Here is a 19,715-nt window from a genome sequence, read left to right as displayed (position 1 = left end):
CAGCCAAGTGCTGGAGGCTTGGGGCCATTTACACACAGTTTTAAAACCTGCAGAACCATCCAGTGTACTATTTAGGGAAGCCCAGGGTGGGGTCACAGTGAGGCTCTGGGTACCTGGGGGAGGACATCTGGGGGGCTTTAACCATGGCAAGGGTGTTTTCTCTCTTGGCTGTGCACTGAGCCCAAGGGGGTTCATCAGGTGATTCTCTATTCTCCTGGGACATCTGAAATCTTTCATAATTTACAAAAAGAGGTAATAATTAAAAGAAGAAAGATGGTTGAATTTATTTGATAATGCTAGAAAGAGCACATGAAGGAAGTGGCTTTTAGGGCACTGGCGATGCTTGTCTTGATTTGGTTATTGATAGATGAGTGTTTGCTTTATAATTATTCACTAAACTGAACAGGGAGGTTTTATACGCTTTTATGTACATGTCATATTTTACACTCCCACACAGGAAATACCAGTGATAACGATTCTGACAGCTGGAAGCTTCATCTACACATGCATGTGTGCACTGGCTCCCTCTCTCTCTCAGCCTGTCGCTGTGTCTGTCTGTCCGTCTCTCTCTCTCTCTTACACACACACACGTGTGCGCGCCAGGGCTGAACTACTGCAGTAATCAGAGCAGCAGTCCTCCCTGGCCTCTTGCAGCTCTTTGCCTGCTTCCTGCAAGGAAGACAAAGGCCTGGAAGCAGCCAGCCCCAGAGCTCTCAGACTCAGCCACAACACACAGCTCCCTCCACATCCTGGCACTCTCATGTCCTGCATGACTTACACTCCCCAGGGAGCCCTTTCTGGCCACAGAAGTAGTCCCTGGCCTGCCCTGGGGCACCACAGCTGGTCACACAGACTAGAAGGTGTTATTTAAGATTTGATAAAGTGTCCCCATGGCAGGGGCAGCCCTGGCTGGCTCATTGGAGCCCTGTGCTGGAGATGCAGACCAGCTGAGAGGACAGCTACATGTGGGCAGCAGGCTTGTGCAAAACAAGGCAGCGAGTAGGGTGCTGCGAACACACCCGTGTTGCGGAGGAGGACAGCAAGGCTCTCGGCAAGGAAAGGTACTGGCCCAAGGTCACACAGTGTGTATCAAGAATCAGGATTCCACGGCAGGTGTGACCCGGGGCCCAAGTCCACTCACTTAACCACATTCATCCTCTCCTTCATTCATGCACTAAGCAATTCTTTATTATGCACTCAGTTGCCAGGCACTGTTTTAGGCACTAGGGTCACAGCAGCAAGTAAGACAGTGCCTCTTTCTCGGAACTGATACTCTAGTGGAGGAGATAAGCAATACCCAAGTAAACAAAAATGTACATAACAAGTGGAAGAGGGGCCAGAGAGTACAGTCAGGGAGGTCTGGGGGTGGCATGTGAGCAAGACCAGAAGAAGTGAGGGAGCCATGTGGGGACCTGGGGGAGAGCAGTGAAGGTCGAGGGAGTGGTTACTGCAAAGGGCCGAGCCCTGGAGTGTTGGGAGGCCACACGGCAGGGAGACAGGGCGGGAGAGGAGAGTGGTGCAGTTGAGGTCAGAGACCTACACTAATGCAGAACAGCAGCTTCAGAGCACATGCTCGCACCATGCCTTTTACTGTGTGGTCACTGAGTCCTGACCACAGCCCTCCAAGGGAGGCACAGTGCCCATGATGGTACAGAGGAGGAAGCAGGCGAGGGATGGGAAAGATTCCTGAGTGGCCCAGTTGGCCAAAGGCAGAGCTGGGGCCAGAGTCTAGCTCTGTCCCTAAGCTTTAACCATAGGCCAAGCTGAAGGGGGTAGGGGTTCGGGATAATTCTCAGCTGGGACCCTCTGGTCCCAGCAAAGCAGGATCCCAAAGCTGTGCATCTATGACAGCGGTTCACTGGAAGGGGGCCAACAATGGGCCCTTGGTTCCCAGAAGTTCCTGAACCTCAGTCCTTCAGGTCCCCACCCCCAACTCAGCTGTATCTGGGTCCCCGCCCTACTAGGAGCAACAGAAGATTTTTTTTCAATCTACTCACTTTTTAAAAAACTTAATTAAATTTATTTTAAAAAGCACTCAGGAACTACTGTTCATAAATACTACCACTTAGGAAAGAAATGCAACCTGAAGAGAACCAAGCTTCTAGACCTAAGTCCCAATTTACAGTGAGTACACAGGACAGAGGAACATGTCAGATGACACCACAAAGAAGCATCAGCCGCATCTAGACCACAGGACAGGGGTTGGGATAGATAAACCACCCAAACAGCAAGCTCGCAGAAGAACTGAAGGAGGAGATCTTATGGATTACAGAACACAGAGGGGGCTGCCAACCAAATTCAAAAGCATGGACCTCATCTGCACTCCAACCCAAAGAGACAAATTGAAAAAAGGATGCTAGACAATTGGGGAAACATGAGGATATAAAGAAATTATTTTGTTCATTTATTCCTGTGACAATAGTATTGTGACTATTTTTTAAAGATTCCTTATCCTTATACAGTATATGATATGTGAGAATTGCTTCAAAATGATCAGGGAGGTAGGGGTGAGGTACAGATGATAAATCCTGGTCGCACCCTGCTGGTGTGGTTCAGTGGACTGAGTGCCAGCCTGCAAACCGAAAGGTCACTGGTTGATTCCCAGTCAGGGCACAAGCTGGGTTGCAGGCCAGGTCCCCAGTTGGGGGGCATTCGAGAAGCAACCGATCAATGTATCTCTCGCACATCGATGTTTCTCTCCCTCTTTCTCCCACCCTTCCCCTCTCTCTAAAAATAAATAAATAAAATTAAAAAAAAAAAAAACAAAAAAAAAACTCTGGTCGTGACTGGTAACTGATGAAGGTGGTATTGAGATGTGGAGAAACCATTAGAATATACTTGAACATTTCCTTAATACAAAGGTTTTAAACATTTTACAAAAGGAAAGGTGGCCGAGTCAAAACAGCAAATAATTATGAATCACTCACCCTGTGGATCCCAACTACTAAATCCAAACATGTCCCCTGCCTCTAATGACTGTAACAGCAGTAGAGGCAACAGTGTCCATAATGACATGATGACGGCAGCCCTCTGCTGAGCGTCACACACGCACACTGACTCAACCTACCCAGCTACCCTGGGAAGCAGCAAGAATCCTTCTCTGCTCCAGATGCGGGAACCAACGCAGAGACACCTGTGGCTCAGGGCCTGACCCAAGGTCATAGAGAAAGCTCTCCTGCAGCTGCTAGAGGCAGGAAGTGAGGCTGGGGGCCCCAGCCCTTGCCCGAGCGTGGGAGCACTGGGCTCTCATTCCCATCCAGTAATAAAGGCTCCTGTAATGCAATGATCACATCTCAGCATAAACTTTTGCTGAAATTAAATCACCAGCCACTCCACAGAAGCCTGAAATGGTAATGCCAACAGATGACAGAGATTTGAGGCCCATGGAGACCTAAGGGTCACAGAATCTGTCAGGGTTCACTGGCGTGAATGGTACTCCTGGACAGGTCACACAGTCAGCCCCAGTACCCACAACCTTAGTGGGAGGGGTGCCCTCCCCCCACTCCCCCTCTCCAGGTGCAGTGAAGGGGGCTGGCGCAAAATGACATCAGCATCCTTCCCGTCCCTGTCCTGGGCCTGCAGAAGCCATCTCCCTTCTGTGGCCTCAGCAGGAACCTGGTTCTGAACAGGGAAGCCTGGAAAAGTTTCTGAGGGGTGGGGGTGGAGGCGGTGAGGGAAACGGAAATTGAGGGTGGAAAAGAGGGACAGAGGCAGGGAGAAAGAAAGAAGGGGGCAGTGAGACAGAGAGATGCAGCACAGATGGGGGCATGGTCAGGGGACAGGACAGTGACGGAGGCTGTACTGCCAGGGACAAAAAGGCCTCAGCTGCCTCGTCCATAACATGGGAGTAATGTCATATCTTCCTCCAGTGTGGTTGTGGGGTGATGTGACTTAATCACACCACATCAGAAGCCTAGAAAACTGTCCCAAACATCACAAATGCACATATGCACATATATATCACAAATGCACATATATATATGATGTCAAGTCTGTAGGTCAGTGGTTCGCATCCCAGCTCGGAGTCCCGCCAGAGTCCCCCAGAGAGCTTTAAGAAAAAACACCAACACTCAGGCCCCACAGCCAGAGATTAGGACTCTAACGGTCTGAGCTTGAGCCCTATACAGAGGCCCCACCAGGTGACTCTACCGTGTACCCAAGGGTGAGCACAGGATTGGGGGAGTGTAGGGGCTGGACACATCGTCCCAGCCCTGAGCCCCTAGAGAGGGTGGGTGTAAAATGAGATAGACGGATGAGGCAGGCAGGGGAGGGAAAGGAAGGGGCAGGGAGGGGCAAGGGAGGGACAGGGTCAGTGCCCAGGAGGCCCCTCTCTGCTTGCTCACCCTCCCCCACCTTAGGCCAACGGGAGTCTGGGGCCTGCTAAGGAATGCAAGGAATGAAGCCAGGCCTGGCACAGCCATCTCCGGGTCCCCTCCCCCTTCAACCAACTCCCAGGAGCCCATCCTCGGTCCAGTCCAGTCCAGCCAGCTGCTGCCCCTGAGAAGGCCTCAGCCATCACCGGGTCCTCCCAGCATGCACACTCACTCCCAGACCTCACGCAGGAGAACCAGTCCTGAACCGCCTCCCCCACAACTCAAAATGCTGGACCACAGGCCCCATAGCAGCACCCCCTTCAAAATGCACTTTTCAGTGGAGGAATGAGCAACCCTGGCAACAGGCAAGGGGAGGGTAGAGTTCATCACCTGCTCGGGACCTGCTCTGGCGGGTGGGGCAGCCTGAGACGGCTTCCCTGAGCTAATTGACCTTCAGGCCAAGACCCAAAGGGTAAGTAAAGTGAGTGCTCTAAACAAAGGCCAGCCAGGCCTTAGTGCAGCCAGCAAGGAGAAGGAGGCAGGCCTGTGGACCACAGGAGGGACTGGCTCCTGGCCTCCTCCCTGGGGAGCAGGAGCTATGGAGGGGTTCTAGGCAGGAAGGGACCCACTATAACCCCCACAGCACCTGCTGCCCTCCCCCTCTTCTCCCACAGGCATGGGGAAGCACAGCTGGCCCACTGCAGGGTGCCAGGCTATTCCCAGTCCTGCCTGGCTCCTTCTGGCCACACTATGAGGAGACCCCACCAGAGCTGCTTCCCACATCCCTGAGTCTGTTCCCAGATAATTAAACTGTAAGCTGATTAGTCAAGAAAAACCTTTAATTAGCCCTTGAAATCATTCAGGAAAATTACAACCTCCTCTGCGGGCGCTGTGCCTGCCCTCTGCCAGGGCCCAGGGTGGTGCCAGGGAGGAAGCAGAGGCTGAGGGAGGTGGACCCTGTGCTGCTGTGAAAGCCTCACCCAGCAAGGCCCAGCCGAGGGAGCAAGGTGCCTCATGGGGAAGGAGGGCACAGGCTCCCCCGCCACGTCATGAAGACCCGGGAATAAATCCAACAAGAGGTGGGCAAGGACTACAATGGGAAACTATGGCAGTTTTCTAAGAGACATCAGAAAAGACATAAGTGGAGAGAGACCACGTTCAATGTCATGTCTGTGTATGTGGCAGAAGCTTGTCTCATATTTAAACGAAATTACAAAAAAACAAGCACGGCCAAGACAAATGGGAGGGCCTGTTCTCCAGTGATCAAGACTTACTACAACAACAGAAACTGGGACAGAGATATTGCTGCGGGGACAGAAAAACGGAGCAGGAGAAGGGATGAGAGCTCCAGAAACAGGCCCACCTACACAGAGACATGATTTATGATCAGGCAATGGAGAAGAGTGGCCCATTTTTAATACACAGGGATCCAGGTGGAAAATATAAAACTGGATGCCCACTTCACACATGCACACACACGTCAACTCAGGAACAAATACGCTAAGTGTGAAAAGCAGAATCATAAAACTATAAAAAAAATGAGTGACAATTTTGACTACATTAAAATTAAACACTTCTGTTCATCAAAAGACAATTTTTTAAAAGTAAAAAGGCAAACCTCAGACTGGAAGAAGATAATGCAACATTTTAGAAACAAAGGCCCTCCTCCAGAATCTAGGATTAACTCAAAGAGATAAGAAATAAACAGGCAGACAGCCCAAGGGAAACACAGGCGCAGGCTGGAACCGGAGCTGGCACCTCACAGCAGAGGCGCTCCAGATGCTGGAGGAACCTGTGGAGGGAGAGTCGCCCCACCTGACCAGCCACCAGGGGAATGCGAATCAGCACCAGGAGGAGAGGCCACCCCATCGGCTCAGGACAGGCCTGCAGTAGGATGGGCCACAGGTCCCATGGTCAGAGCCGCCTTCCAGGATTCAGGAAGGACTGGCCAGTAGTATGGGTACACTGTGTGGACCACTGGGCGGGGCACATGCAAACCCTCAATTAGTTTTCCCTATTAATCAATCAGCCTAATGAATAATGTCTCCCCGGGCCCAAGGTTATTTCAAGCCTTTTCCTGCCTCCAGGCAGGGGTGCCTCAGAAGGCCAAGAATCCAAGAGACAGGCTCCAAAATGGGTGGCTACTGGGTCTGTGCATCCCAGTGTGTCCGTGGAGGCCACTAAGGGCCAGGTACTCCAGAGTACTTGTGGGAAGAAAAAGGAAACAATTGCATTCACATTAATATGCCAGGTCCTGGGGAAGTGTGTTAGGAGCAAAACTTCAGAGATGCCCCAGGACACCCAGGGTAGCCTCAGTCCTAGAAAGAAACTGGGACATGGAGAGGCCTGAGCAGCTGTCAAAATTCAAACCCAGAGCACCTCAAGACCGACACTGATGCTAGTCTTCCATCTATTCCTCAAGTGCCCCTGCACTCTCCCACCTGGAGCCCCGCACAGGCAGCTCCCTCAGCCTCAAGCGCCCATACTGCCTCCTCTCTAAGCTAACTGTGAGTGCCATCCCCTCCTTGGGAAGCCTGCCCTGTACTCCTCATCTAGAGAGGACCCCCACCCTACATTCCGGCAATGATACTCACTGCTTATTACAGCTCGTTCACTCCCTCCCTCCCTCCCTCACTCACTCATCCATTCAGTCAGCCTGCCAGCACTCACTGAGTGACTGCTACACATCATGCTCTGAGGACACAGCAAAGGGACACAGTGAGCTAAGTTAGGAAGCTAAGTTACGGGCAGTGGGGACAATACACTAGGAGAACCACAAATCAGAATGTAATGTAAGTAGCAATGAGGAGTGCTACAAAGAAAATCAGCAGGGGAAGGCGGTGGAGGGGTGGGGGAGAGAGACAGGTCACAGAGAGAGCAGAGAGAACAAAGGCCCTGAGATAGGACCCAGCCTGGAATGTCCTCAGAATGGTACAGCAACGGTGAGCAGAAAAGCCGGGACAGAATCTTGTGGGGCCTTGGAGACTTTTTGTGAGAGATAAAGCCGCAGGAGGGTCCCCAGCAGGAAAGAGTCATGATCTAGCCCAGGCTGCCTCTGGCTTCTGTGGGGACTGGCGGTGGGAGCAGTGGAGAAGGGAAGAGTGAGGAGACTGGTCGGAGATGAGGGTGGCCTGAATTAGGGGTGACCATGAAAAAGCATGCAAGGTACCAGGTTCCAGTCTGAAGGCAGAGCAACAGGCTTCCCTGACCCAGCGGACCTGGAGGGAGAGGACAAGGGGAGCCAGATGGTACCGGATTCTTGGCCCCGTCCAGAGAGGGATGGGGTGCCTGCTACCCAGGCAGGGTCACTGGGGGAGGGGGGTGGTTTACCTGTCTCTGTGTCGCTCTTTTGTCGAGGTACATGCCGGACCAAAGAGCCTGTTGTATTCAGTTCTGGGTCCCGTGGCCCCAGCTTATCGAGGAGTGAGCACTTGACCCCTATTGGTAGGGTGGCTAAGAGTGGGCAAAAATAACCAAGGAAATACCTCCACAAGGGAACTCATTGCCACAATAACAAGCACATGTTACTTTTGCGGAAGAACAGAATATAAAATGTTTCAAAGTCAATTAAAAAATCTGGCAAACCAGCCCTGGCTGGTGTAGCTCAGTAGATTGAGTGTGGGCTGCAAACCAGTGTTGCAGGTTCGATTCCCAGTCAGGGTACATGCCTGGGTTGCAGGCCATGACCCCCAGCAACCGCACATTGATGTTTCTCTCTCTCTCTCTCTCTCTTTCTCCCTCCATCCCCTCTCTAAAAATGAATAAATACAATCTCTAAAAAAAAGAAAAACAAAATAAAACAAAACATAGCAAACATGATACTTAATGGTAAAAGACTAAATCTTTAAAAAAAATCTGGCAAACCAAGTGTTGTGTTGATGAGGATGTGAAGCAGCTGCAGGGCATGTACACGGACACAAGCACCCTGGAAAGATGCAGGGCGGCGTTCACTGAAGGTGACAATACCTTACCCTCGGACCCAAGCAATGCACCCCACACGCGTTCCTTGGAGAATCACATGCACATGCACTAGTAGGCACATTCAAAGAGGACATTCACACCAGTGTGGCAGGAGAGCAAGAACGAAGTCATGGCTCGTTCACATCATAGAATATCACACAGTAATGAGGGTGAACGAACTGCCAATACAGGCGACCATGTGGACAGAGGGTGAGAGAAAGCAGACACACGCAAGAACACGCAAAGATCCCACTAATGTGAAGTTCAAAAGCAGGCAAGGCGGCACTCTAAAATTCAGGGATGCACACCTGGCAGAAGCTACCTAGAGAAGCGGAGACATGGTGACCCCCCAGATCAGAGGGGTGAGCACTACTGGGGCTGTGATCAAGAGGGTGATGGGGGCTTCCAGGATGCTGAGCTCTCTGCCTCCACCCTGGCGTGGGAAGTGTTTGCTCCCCTTGTCATCTAGCAACCTGACCTGTGCGCTTAGCCACTTTTCTGTGTGTGTGTGTGTGTGTGTGTGTGTGTGTACATGGCATTTCAGAGTCAAGTAACCTGGGGCTGTGGGAGAGTGGGGGGAGCAGGAATGGGGCTGTGGCGGCCCCTGCGGGCAGCAGAGGAGGGGTCCCTAGGGAGAAAGGGGGCTGAACTCCCTGGGGGGATCCTCACCTGGGGGCTGATACACAAAGAGCCCTGCCCTCCTGCAGTGTCCTACTTTCTCCCCATGCCCAGCACTGACTGAGGAGGGAAAGGCAGAGGGAGAAGAGGGAGGGGAGGAGACCCAAGACAGGAGGCCACTTCCCTGGTGTGGGAGTGGCTGAAACCAGACTGGGGAAGCCAGTCGAAACCACAGCACAATGCCGCTTTATCAGGAGTTTCCAAGCCGCTTTATCAGGAGTTTCCAAGCTGGGGCACCTGGGGAGAAAGCAGGGAGGGCTGAAGAGAAAAGCATGTGGGGACTCTACCAGGTCACCCCACCTGTCAATGTGTTCTCCTTCAAAGCTCTGCTGTAGCCTGACTGGACTGAGGAGACAATAGAGTCAGTGGGGAGGGAGAGCTTCCTAATCCCTCAGGCTTAGCTAAGCAGGGTGGAGGTGGTGTGCCATAGTGGCTGAAGCCAGAGTGGGCAGCCAGCAGCCAAATCCCAGCCACACTGGTTCTGTGACCCCAGGCAAGTCGCCAGGTTCTCAATTTCCTCCCCTGTAAAAGGAGAATAGTAACACCTACAACTTGGGGGTGCTGGGAAGATCCAATAAGTTAGTTTACCAAAAGCACTCAGAGCACTTTCTGTGAACACTAACAGTATAGAGTAATATAGATACTAATGCTAGCAGGTAACAGTCTTAGAGCACTTACTGTGCATTCTGCCTGATGATTATGCATTTATAATGTCAAGACATCCCTATGAAGAGGTACCATAAATGTCCCATTTTACAGATGAGGACACCGAGGCACAGAGAGGTGAAAGTGACTTGTCTGGGACCACACAGCCAGTAGTGGCAAAGCTGGCTCCAGAGTCCACATACTCCACTGTGTCAGATAGGTCAAGAGCTCCAAATTGGAGCCGGGTAAGCCTGGGTTTGAGTCCTGGATCTGCCAGTCACTTGCTGTGGGGTTTCCAGCCTCTGCCTCAGTTTCCACTTCTTAGGGAAGGTAAAAATGTCATGAATAGACAGCTCCCAGAAAATGAAGCCCAGATGGCTTTCAACAAACACAAGATGTTCCACTGTACTCATAGTAAAATCAGAGCTACAACAAGGGCATTGGGTACCTACCCGAGAGGCAAAGTCTAAAGCATTGAGTTAACACCCTGTCTGCTCGGCCAGCGTGTGAGGAAACCATGGTGCCCTCAGCCCTTGGGGGTGGGGCATGTAAACGGGCACAAGTGCTCAGGCAGGCTGGGCACCACCAGTGAGCGCTGGGAGCACACACCTCGGACCCCCAGCCCAAGCCCAGTGGCGAACCCTCAGCTGCACTCACAGGCACGTGCAGCCCAGTTCAGTAGAGGGAAAGCCCAGAAGGCCCTGATTGGTCATCTGCGGGGACACGTGCATGCCACAGGACGTGACACAGCCACAGCAAGCACTTTGTCCTGACACAGAACTTAAGAGTGGAAAGTGCAAGGGGACAGGAGAGAATACAAACGTGGGAAGCCAGCGCCACTGAAGTAAGAACAAAGGGGGAGAACATGCGCAGGAGCAGGAACCACAAGAACAAGGGCTGGCCTCGGGGAAGGGGACCACCAGCCAGAGTGGGCAAGAGATATCCTTGCCACTGTACACCCTTCTGCGCTGTGCTCGGTGTTTCGCTGATTATTTAGGATAGGTAATACGTGCATATGGAGCAAAAATGGGCCTTAAAATTAAAATGCAGGAAAAGAGAAATGAAGTTAATTAACACCTCCTCCTCAGGGTCTGCAGGTGGTGCCACTGTGACGATGACCATAAAGCACCCACCCAGCGCCCAGTAAGCAGGAAGCTGGGTTAGTGCAGTGTCACTGGAGGCTGGGAGCAGGTGAGGAGGAGGCTGCAGTCCAGAGGAGGACACTTTTCACCAGCTTACTGCGTGCCAGGCACTGTGCTAGGTGCTTCACAGCCTGATCTCCACCAGTCCTCCCAACAGGAGGGATTATGAACATCCCTTCCTTGGGGGTCCCCAGCTGGGGAAAAGGGGGTCAGGCTAGGGCCCCTGTGGCCCTGGCAGGGAAGTTGCCATTGCCCCTGAGGATGGCAGCAGAGCACCTTGCACCCTTGGGAAGGTCAGGGCAGGGCCAGGGGGGCCCCCATGAGACAGGCTGCAGTGAGGGCTGGCTTCTGTAGCATCTGCCGCCATTGGCTCCCCTGGGACTTAGGAAAGCTCCCTTTCTGACCCTCCTAGCCCCCCCCACCAACCCTTCCTGTGGGCCAAGGCAGCTGCCAGACAATGAGTCCCAGCCCCCGGATGGGTGGCTGGGGCGGGAAGGGTCCCATTTCCCTAACTGTGCCTTGGAAGGAGACTGCTTCCTGCTGGCTGCATCTATGGCCACCCGGCTCGGCTGATGGGAGAAACAGCTGCTGGGGACACCCCGAGCGGCGTCTGGCCAGGAAGTCTGGTTCACTGTGAGCCAGCAGGACAAGGAGATGTGAGGCAACACACAAAAAAGGGAAGGGGCTTGTGGGGGGCCCTACGGGAGGCAGGAACCTAGTGTCCAGAAACTACTCAGGTTGAACAGGCCCCAAGGAGCTTCCATCTAAAGAGCAGCTGGGCAAGAACCAACTAAACAGGAAGTGACCTTGTCTTATCAAAACCACTTCCAAATCACTGGTGGTAACTGTAACAAGCAGTGACTCTGGAGCCTGAAGGTGTGAAGTTCAAATCCTGCCTCTGCCACTTGCCTTTAAACAAGTCACAGACCTCTCTGGGTCTCTGTTTCCTCATCTCTAAAATGGGGATAATAACAGTCCCTACCTAGTAGGTCACAAAAATTAAAGGAGTTACTGTGGCTAAAGTACTCATAAGCTTGGCCAGCACACAGGACCCTCCTCCACCACTGCCACCCTCGTCCTATCCACTCTTTTGCTGGACTATCGCAGTGGCCTCCCCTCAGGTCTCCCTGCTGCTGCCCCCCATGATCTGTCCCCAACACACGGCAGCCTGAGCAGTCTTTGTAACAGGAAACCAGACACTGCATAAAGCCCTCCAATGGCTCCCCCTCCCACACAAAGAGAAATCCACTCCTCCCCTCAGCCCGAGAGCCCCCATTCCACCTGCCACATCCTCCCCAGCTCCCTGACCTCGCTGCCTGCTCTGCCATGCTGGCCTCCGTGATGGTACTTGACTATCCCAAACTAACTTGGACCTCAGGGCCTTTGCACTTTCAGTACTCACTACCCGTCCTATTCTTTCCATCGTCTTTCTAGGCCTAGCTCACTCTCACTGATCAGATGTCTCCTCCAGAAAGCCCTCAATGACTCTCCAGGCTGGCTAGGTCAGGTGCCTCCTCACGATTCCTACAGACCCTGTGCCTCCCATAGCCCAGCCCTGACCACTCTGGGCTGTCACTGTCTGAGGATAGTCTGTGCCCCTCACTGTACTGTAGTACTATGGGTCAGAGAAGGAGGGGCGGGGCCAGTGGCTCCGCTGGTCACCCCTGAGACCAATGGTGAGACGCCTAAGAGTTTAACACGGCTTTGCCCTTCCCTTTCCAAGCTTCACCTCCTGCCTCCCTGCCTCCTTCCTGAGGAGGTTCAAATCAGTATAATTTCCTTCCCCAACTATCAGCCCTGGAAGAAGCCCCCAAGAAGACCTGGGTCAAAGTTGCAGCCACTGTCCCGGATGCCCTAGAAGGCAAAGGTCAAAGCCCTCTGAGGTTCAGTGGTGCATGCCAAGCCCCAGTAGGTGGGTCCCATGAACCATCTCCCCAGCTGTTCCCCACCGGCTTGCAAGCTCATAAAACCTGCCATCTCATGGCTGAGTAAACCATGTCAGCAAGCACCACAAACTTGTCCAAAGCAGGACACAGAGCGAAGACAACCCTCAAGTCCAGTTGGGAAGCCTACTGGTACAATAACTTAGGAAAGCTATTTGGAAGATCCAGTGAGACATTTGCCCAAGAGAGACTCTAGCCATGGTCTACAAGGAAACACCTTCTAGAAGGTTCACTGCAGCACTGTTTGTTACAGTCCCAGTGGGAAACCACATAAATGGCCACCAAAAGGTGAATGGAACTCCTGTGTGGCAAAATCACCAACAGACACACTTGGCAGCAAGGAAATGAATAGCCTGTCCTAGACCCACACATACACACAGACGTACCGAAGGCCTCAGGCTGAGCAGAAGCTGAGTGTTCATCCTGATCCCACTCACACAGTCTATAAACTGTAAACCAGTGGTGACCAAGCCTGCCGGGTCACGAGAACCGCGTGCTGCTGCTGGCCCCAGCCTGGACCAAGAACCCGTGTCAGAATCTCTATGGTGGGCCCGGGCAACAGCGGTTTTGAAAGCTCTCTAGGTGACTGCAATATGCAGCAATGTGCAGCCGGGGTTGAAGCTCTAGCATTTGTGAATACAGTCAAGGACAGCAAAAGTATAAAAGCCTGTAAAGAAATGCTGTGCACCAAATTCCAGTTCAGAAACTGCCCCTAGCAGGGAGGACCCGCAGTGGGGGCATGGGCAGAGCAGTGGAGCCTTTAACTGTGTCCTCTATGTGTTCTGTCCCAGGCCAATACCGGAGGTGCAGGTATTTTGGTGTATTGGAAGCTCTACTTTTTTTCAATAGTCTAAAATATATCATAAGGAACAAAACTGGCACATAAAAAATTTCTTGACCACCCTGGTCAGGTGGCTCAGTTGACTGGAGCGTCATCCCATATACCAAAAGGTTGCAGGTTCGATCCCCAGTCAGAGCACATACCCAGGTTGCGCAGGGGTGGGGCAGGGGGAGTGGGCAACCAGTCAATGTTTCTCTCATATCAATGTTTCTCTCACTCTTTTATCCCTTCCTCTCTAAAATCAATAATAATATATTATCAGGTAGGGATTAAAAGATAATAAAAATTAAAAAAAGAAATCTCTTGCCCAAGGTCCCACAGCTGATAAGTAGCAGGGCAGGGACCAGAACAATGCCAGGTCCCACCACTCCTTCCCCTGTGCAGCCCTCAGATGCTGAGTGAGGTTGCACCACAAAGGCCCGAGACTGGGCTGGCCTCACAAGGTTGCCTGGAGGGCCTGCCCACTCAGTGATGCTACCAGAACCAGGGGTAGGGTAGCTGCCAGAGAAAGCCAGGAGGCAGGTAGAGAGAGGCCCCTTCACCATCTCTGAGGCCCTCCCTAAGTAGCAAGAGCAGCAGCAGCAGCAGCAGCAAGACTAGTGCATACGAAGCACCTACTGTGCGCCAGGCCTTGGGCCAAGCACTGTACATCCTCACAGCAATTCTGTAAGGTAGCCACTATCATGCCCATTTTGCAGAAGAGGAAACTGAGGTCCAGAAAAGTTAAGCAACCTGCCCATGGTCACATAACCTGTGAGTGATGGGTCAGAACCACTCCCCAGTACTGCTTCACAGCTCCACAGACATGTGAAGATGCTCATCTGCCCCTGCTCCATCCCCCTCCAAGGCCAGGCACCTAGTGGTCTTACAGAGGCTACATGTGACCCCAACTCTGTACCCATCCCCTGACCTCCCCTTGCAAACAGGCCTTTTCCCTCTGCCAGGCTTGCTGATTCCCATCCCTCCTACTCATCCTTCCATGTAGCCATGTAGCCATGTATCACCAGCTGGGGTCTGGGTTCAGTCTGCTCCCACCGAGGGACACTCGAGAGCCCTTGGAGGCCAGGGACTCCACGGGTCTTGTCCACTGCTGCAGTCCCAGCACCCAGTGAAGTACTGAACATTCAACCCCCACCCACTGAGCACCCTCTGCCAGGCAGCACTTCAGGTGGGGATTCAGGGAAGGAGCGATGAGCGCGCAACTCCTGCCCAATACGGGGTTCACATTCTAGTGGGAGGGGATGACAACCAACAAGGTAAGGACAGAGTGAGGTCTGGGAAGAAAGCAACTGTGAAAAAGTGTCAGGGGAGGGAGAGCTGGGTGGTCCTGGTAGGGCTGTGACTAACAAATGAGTGAGGGGGCAGGGTGGGGAAAGGAATCAAGGCACGGGGAACAGGAGGGTCAAAGACCTGGAGGGAGGCGTGAGCCTGCAGAGTTGAAGAACAGCAAAGAGGCCAGGGTGGTTGGACCAAGGCAAGGAGAGAGCAGCAGGAAATGAGGTGTGGGGGGGGGGGGGGGGGATTGAGGACCTGATGAGAGCTTAGGGTTTTAAGTACAGAGAACACCAACTTTGTACAGGGTACCACCCAAGGACATCTTCCCCAGCCAGAAGTCCATTAGACACACTTGAACTCTGGGCCACCCACAAACACCCCATCCCATAGGCCCAGGGGAACCTCTCCTCCCAGATCACACCCTTCCATGGAGGCCAAACAGACAATCCTTTTCTGCTCAGGGAGTGGCCAGGCCTTGCCCAGTCCCCTGCTTCCAAAAACAGACCTTTGGAAGTCTACAATGCAGTGAGCAGGGGCAGGAGCTCTGGAATTCAGACCCAGCCTGGAATCTGCCTCTGAACCTTATTTTTTCTGCCCGCAAAGTGTACCTGGTACGCACTTCACAAGATAGGGGTATAGTAAGTCCAGGCACACGTGGCACTGTGGAGAGTGTTAGGCCTCATTAAATATTAACTAATACTATGACTATTTAAGAGGCAGTAGACTGCAGAACCTGGGGCCTGGAACTTCAGAGTTCAAATCCCAGTGCACAACTTCCTCATCAGGTAACCCTGGGCAAGTCACTTAGCCTCTTAGTAACGGCACGAACACCATAAGGTTGTAGTCAGGATTCAATATGTGAAGCGTTTAGAATGTGGCCTGACACATAGTGCTTTACCAGTGCTGCTATTTTCATTATTCGCGGGAGGGGGCTCCCCTCTCCCCCACCAGGAAGCACCTTCGGACCTCTCTTGGATGTCTTGTCCCTCCTCCCCAGCAACATGTCCCACTTGGGTTTTAACTTTTCACCCTTGGGAACATGATCTGTCCTGCAATCAGAGCCTGACCTCTGTCCCCTTTGGCCACTCCTCAACTTTGATCTTATAGAAGATGCCCCCCAACCTATATCTCATTCATCTGCTCCGCTGACTGCTGCCTTTATCTTCTGACCCGCCGCCCCCGTGGTTGTGACCTCTGACCACCTGAGGAGCACCCTCTCCTCAAATTACTTTGACCCTCCTTTTTTGACACTCGCCCCAACCTCCCGAAATGCGCCCCCACTTCAAATTTTCGAACATTGCGCTCCCACAGGCCACGCCCCCTTTATTGGCTTGACCTTTGACCTCCACACCTTTCTCCGCCTCAGTGTCGACCTCGGACCCCCGCCCCCGACACGACCCTTCCCACCATGAGTGAACTTTGACCCCACCGGCCCCGCCCCCTACGTGCGTTAACCCTCTCCCACACCCATCCCCCAGCCCACTCCAACCCCCTAGCTAGACCGCTTATCCTACCGGCTCGGTGCCGCAGTCACTCGCGGTCTAGTTGCTGGGACCGGAATCCGGCGTCCTCGCGTCCCCCTCAGCTCTCCGGCGCCGCCGCCACCGCGGCCACTGCCGCCGCCATGTTGAATACCCAACGAACATCCGGGGCTTTCCCCCCCATCACCGCCCACCAGTCCCCATAGCAACGGGACTGACCAGGTGGGGGGCAGGGCCCACTCAAGGGAGGAGCTGTACGCCTGGCAGCGCCCTCTGCAGCCTCTGATTGGTGAAGATTGTCCAATCAGAGACCTTTGGGAGGAAAATGCCGAGTCGGGATTGGGAAATTTGGAAAGGGTGCGGGAAGGCTAATTCCCAACCTACTCGAGTTCTTAAAGGGGAAATAACTATTCTCTAGTAACAGTCATTCCTACCTTCCTCCGAAAGGAGTTAGGAGGTGGAGGGCAATATTGCGCAATAATGGCCAGAAACAGTTTTTAAGCACGTACTACCTGCCAGACTCCTAGCCAGGTGCTTTACTTGCATTGTCTCGCTGAATACTCACTATTATTGATAACCGTTTTGCAGATAAAGAAACTGAGGCTCAGAGGGGCTAACTAACTGGTTTAGGATCACAGGAAGTAAATACTGAGTTATGGACTTCTGTCTGTCAGAGTCCGGAAACTCTAATTGGAACCAAGACACTATTTGATCTTAATCTTTTAAATAAAATTTTAAAAGTAATTGATTTGTGTGTGTGTATGAATACAATAAAAATAAAAATAAACCCCTAGCATCAGAAATCAGAAACTAAATTCAGACAACCTCTCTATAATTTCACTCACTGGGCTCCAGCCACTTTGCTCTTCCAGAAAAATATCAGGTGCTCTCACACTTCAAGGTCTTGGCATTGACTTTTCCCTTTTCTGGAATACTCCCTAGCATATCCTTAGGGCTCCTTCCCTCCCCTCCTCAATGTCACCTTATCAGCAGGACTGCTCCTCCCCACCTTAACTACAGCAGCAAACGTCCCTCTCACATGCTAGTAAATCCCTAACTTTGTCTGCTTTTCCTTATTTTCTGTTGCTCAAATCACCTTTTAGCATACTAGTTAATTAGTAGCTTTTTGTAGTTATTGATTTTTGGTTGTCTCCCCTGCTGGAATGTCAGATCCATGAGAGAATGGATTTTTGAGTTTTGTTCACTGTGCATGCCCAGCGCCCTGGCATTATTGGCATGTAGATGCTCAATAAACATTTGTTGAATGTATGGTTGGATGAATCGTAATTCTGTCTCCTTAGAGATACTCTTAAATGTTTTAGTGCATCTCCCCTGCCCCAGTACAGTGTCTAGTACATAATAGGCATTTAATTAATGTCTGCAGAAGCAATGAATGAATAAATGATTGCATGAGTCATTTTTTTCTGTACTTTTATCTACAGTTTTAAACAGAACCAGAAAAACACATTCACAAAGAATTTGGGGGGAATGGATGGGGGGAGGTGGAAGAGGGTATAAGGGAGATAAATGGTAATGGAAAAAATAACAATAAAAAAAGAAAGAAAAAGGAAAAAACAAAAATAATTTTGTATGTCTTAACAGAGAACAAAATGATAGTTGCCAGATAGGAGTGAGTGGGGTTGGGGGACTAGGTGAAAAATGTGGCGGGATTAAAAAGCACATATTGATAGCTAGAAAATAGTTAAGGGATGTAAAGTGCACCATAGGGAATATAGTCCATAATATTATAATAACTATGTGTGGTGCCAGGTGGGTGCTAAACTTATCAAACGGATCACTTGGTGAGTTATATAAATGCCTAACCACCATACTGTAACCTGAAGCTAATATAATAATGAATGTCAACTATAATTTTAAAATTAAATATATTTTAAAAGAAGAGAATTGTGTATTTTTAAAGCAGCATTATAAATATCACCAGTATCTCCTCATGCCATTAAGTATTTTTCAAGACCATTAGTTTTAATGGCTGCATAAGATGCCGTTCTATCAATGAACTCTAATTTATTTAACCCCTCTTTCTTGTTGAACACCTAAGCTGTGATATTTTGCTGTTAAATAATCTCTCCTCACAAAAAAAAAACAAAAAAACAAAAAAAAAAAAACAAGCAGCCAAATACTTCTGCACATCGATAATTATTTCTTTTGAATAGATTACCACAAATGGAACGGCTGGGTCAAAGGAATGTACATCTTGAAGATTTAATAATAGTAACAGTTTCCATGTTTTCAGCATTTCTATGCATGGTGCTAAGCCGTGTAATTTAACAACAGAGGCTGCGACTATCCCTGTTTCGCAGAGGAGGAAACCGAGGCTTACAGAAGTAACTTCATTTGCTCAAAGCCACACAAGCTAAATAGGCAGAGGCAGAGCAGAGCTCCCCCCCCGCGCTGACTCCAGGCGCTCACTCACTGCCCTCTGCTGCCTCCCCACGGCCAGAGACGCCCATCGCCAGGTTGTGTTGCAGGGATCCCATTCGTACTCCCATCAGCATTCACAGGGAATTTACCCTTCCTCGCCAGCGTTAAACATCCTTGGTTTTGTGCACTCTTGAAATCTTTATCCCCTCACAGAGTTTCCGTTAAAAAAAAAAAAAAAAAAGCAAGGCTAGTAACTCAGATGACGGACCTTTATTCAGGTCACAGTGATGGGAGAAGGGCCAGGTGCAGCCTTTGCCTGAAAATTGCAAGGCATTATTACTCTCTAGAACCCATGTTTAAGAAAGCGCTCTCATAACTTAGCTGGGGATTTCAGTCAGAGGTCAGACACCTGGAACAATCCTAGCTACAGACTTGCTCCAAGAACTTACTAAGAATGGGTGACCAGGCCCTCTTACTTTGGGGTCCTGGGAGAGAGAAATCAGCCCCACGGGCACAAGTGCTCAGGCAGGCTGGGCACCACCAGTGAGCGCTGGGAGCACACACCTCGGATCCCCAGCCCAAGCCTTCTACAGAGAAAGATTCTTGGAGGTGGTGGTGAGGAGGTGACCCCCAAAAAATGGAAACAGGAAAGGTGAATGAAGTGAATTAGCTTAATAAAAATGATACATTTCAATACATCAAGGAAAAAGATAAGTGGCAATATATGAATGGCAAACAAAGCTTTTTGTCCATCATATGTACAGAACATTTAGAAATCAATATGAAAGGTGAACATACAGTAGAAAAATAAGCAAAGGACAGAAAAAAATTAACATACAAACAATTAAAAAGAACTAATGGAGTAGGTGAACAAGAAATTAATAAAATGGCTATTGTTTTTAAAAAACAAAGAAAGAAAGAGCCCAAATAGAGTTACTTTTGCTAAACCAGTCACCAAACCAAAACTTAATAACTAACCTAATTGTGGCTCCAGCCTCTCCTGTGAATGGAGTTTTAAACCAATCAGGCAGGAATTTCTTGACAAACACTAGTGA

At 50.9% G+C, this 19,715-nt stretch overlaps 1 protein-coding gene across 2 annotated transcripts in view; it reads right to left on the bottom strand.

The window, feature by feature from the left end:
• The window catches only part of PAK4 (p21 (RAC1) activated kinase 4), a 44,885-nt gene extending 28,430 nt beyond the window's left edge, over positions 1-16,455 (bottom strand). For both annotated transcript variants that reach the window (XM_028529815.2, XM_028529817.2), the window contains exon 1: positions 16,312-16,455. The gene's annotated coding sequence lies outside the window, so the exon portion shown is untranslated. The remainder of the gene's footprint in view (positions 1-16,311) is intronic.
• Between the last annotated feature and the right edge of the window lie 3,260 nt (positions 16,456-19,715).

Source organism: Phyllostomus discolor, chromosome 12 (genome assembly GCF_004126475.2).
Source record: "Phyllostomus discolor isolate MPI-MPIP mPhyDis1 chromosome 12, mPhyDis1.pri.v3, whole genome shotgun sequence".
In the NCBI taxonomy this organism is placed as follows: domain Eukaryota; kingdom Metazoa; phylum Chordata; class Mammalia; order Chiroptera; family Phyllostomidae; genus Phyllostomus; species Phyllostomus discolor.
The sequence above is the reverse complement of the archived record's forward strand: the minus strand, read 5'-3'. Positions and strand labels throughout refer to the sequence as shown.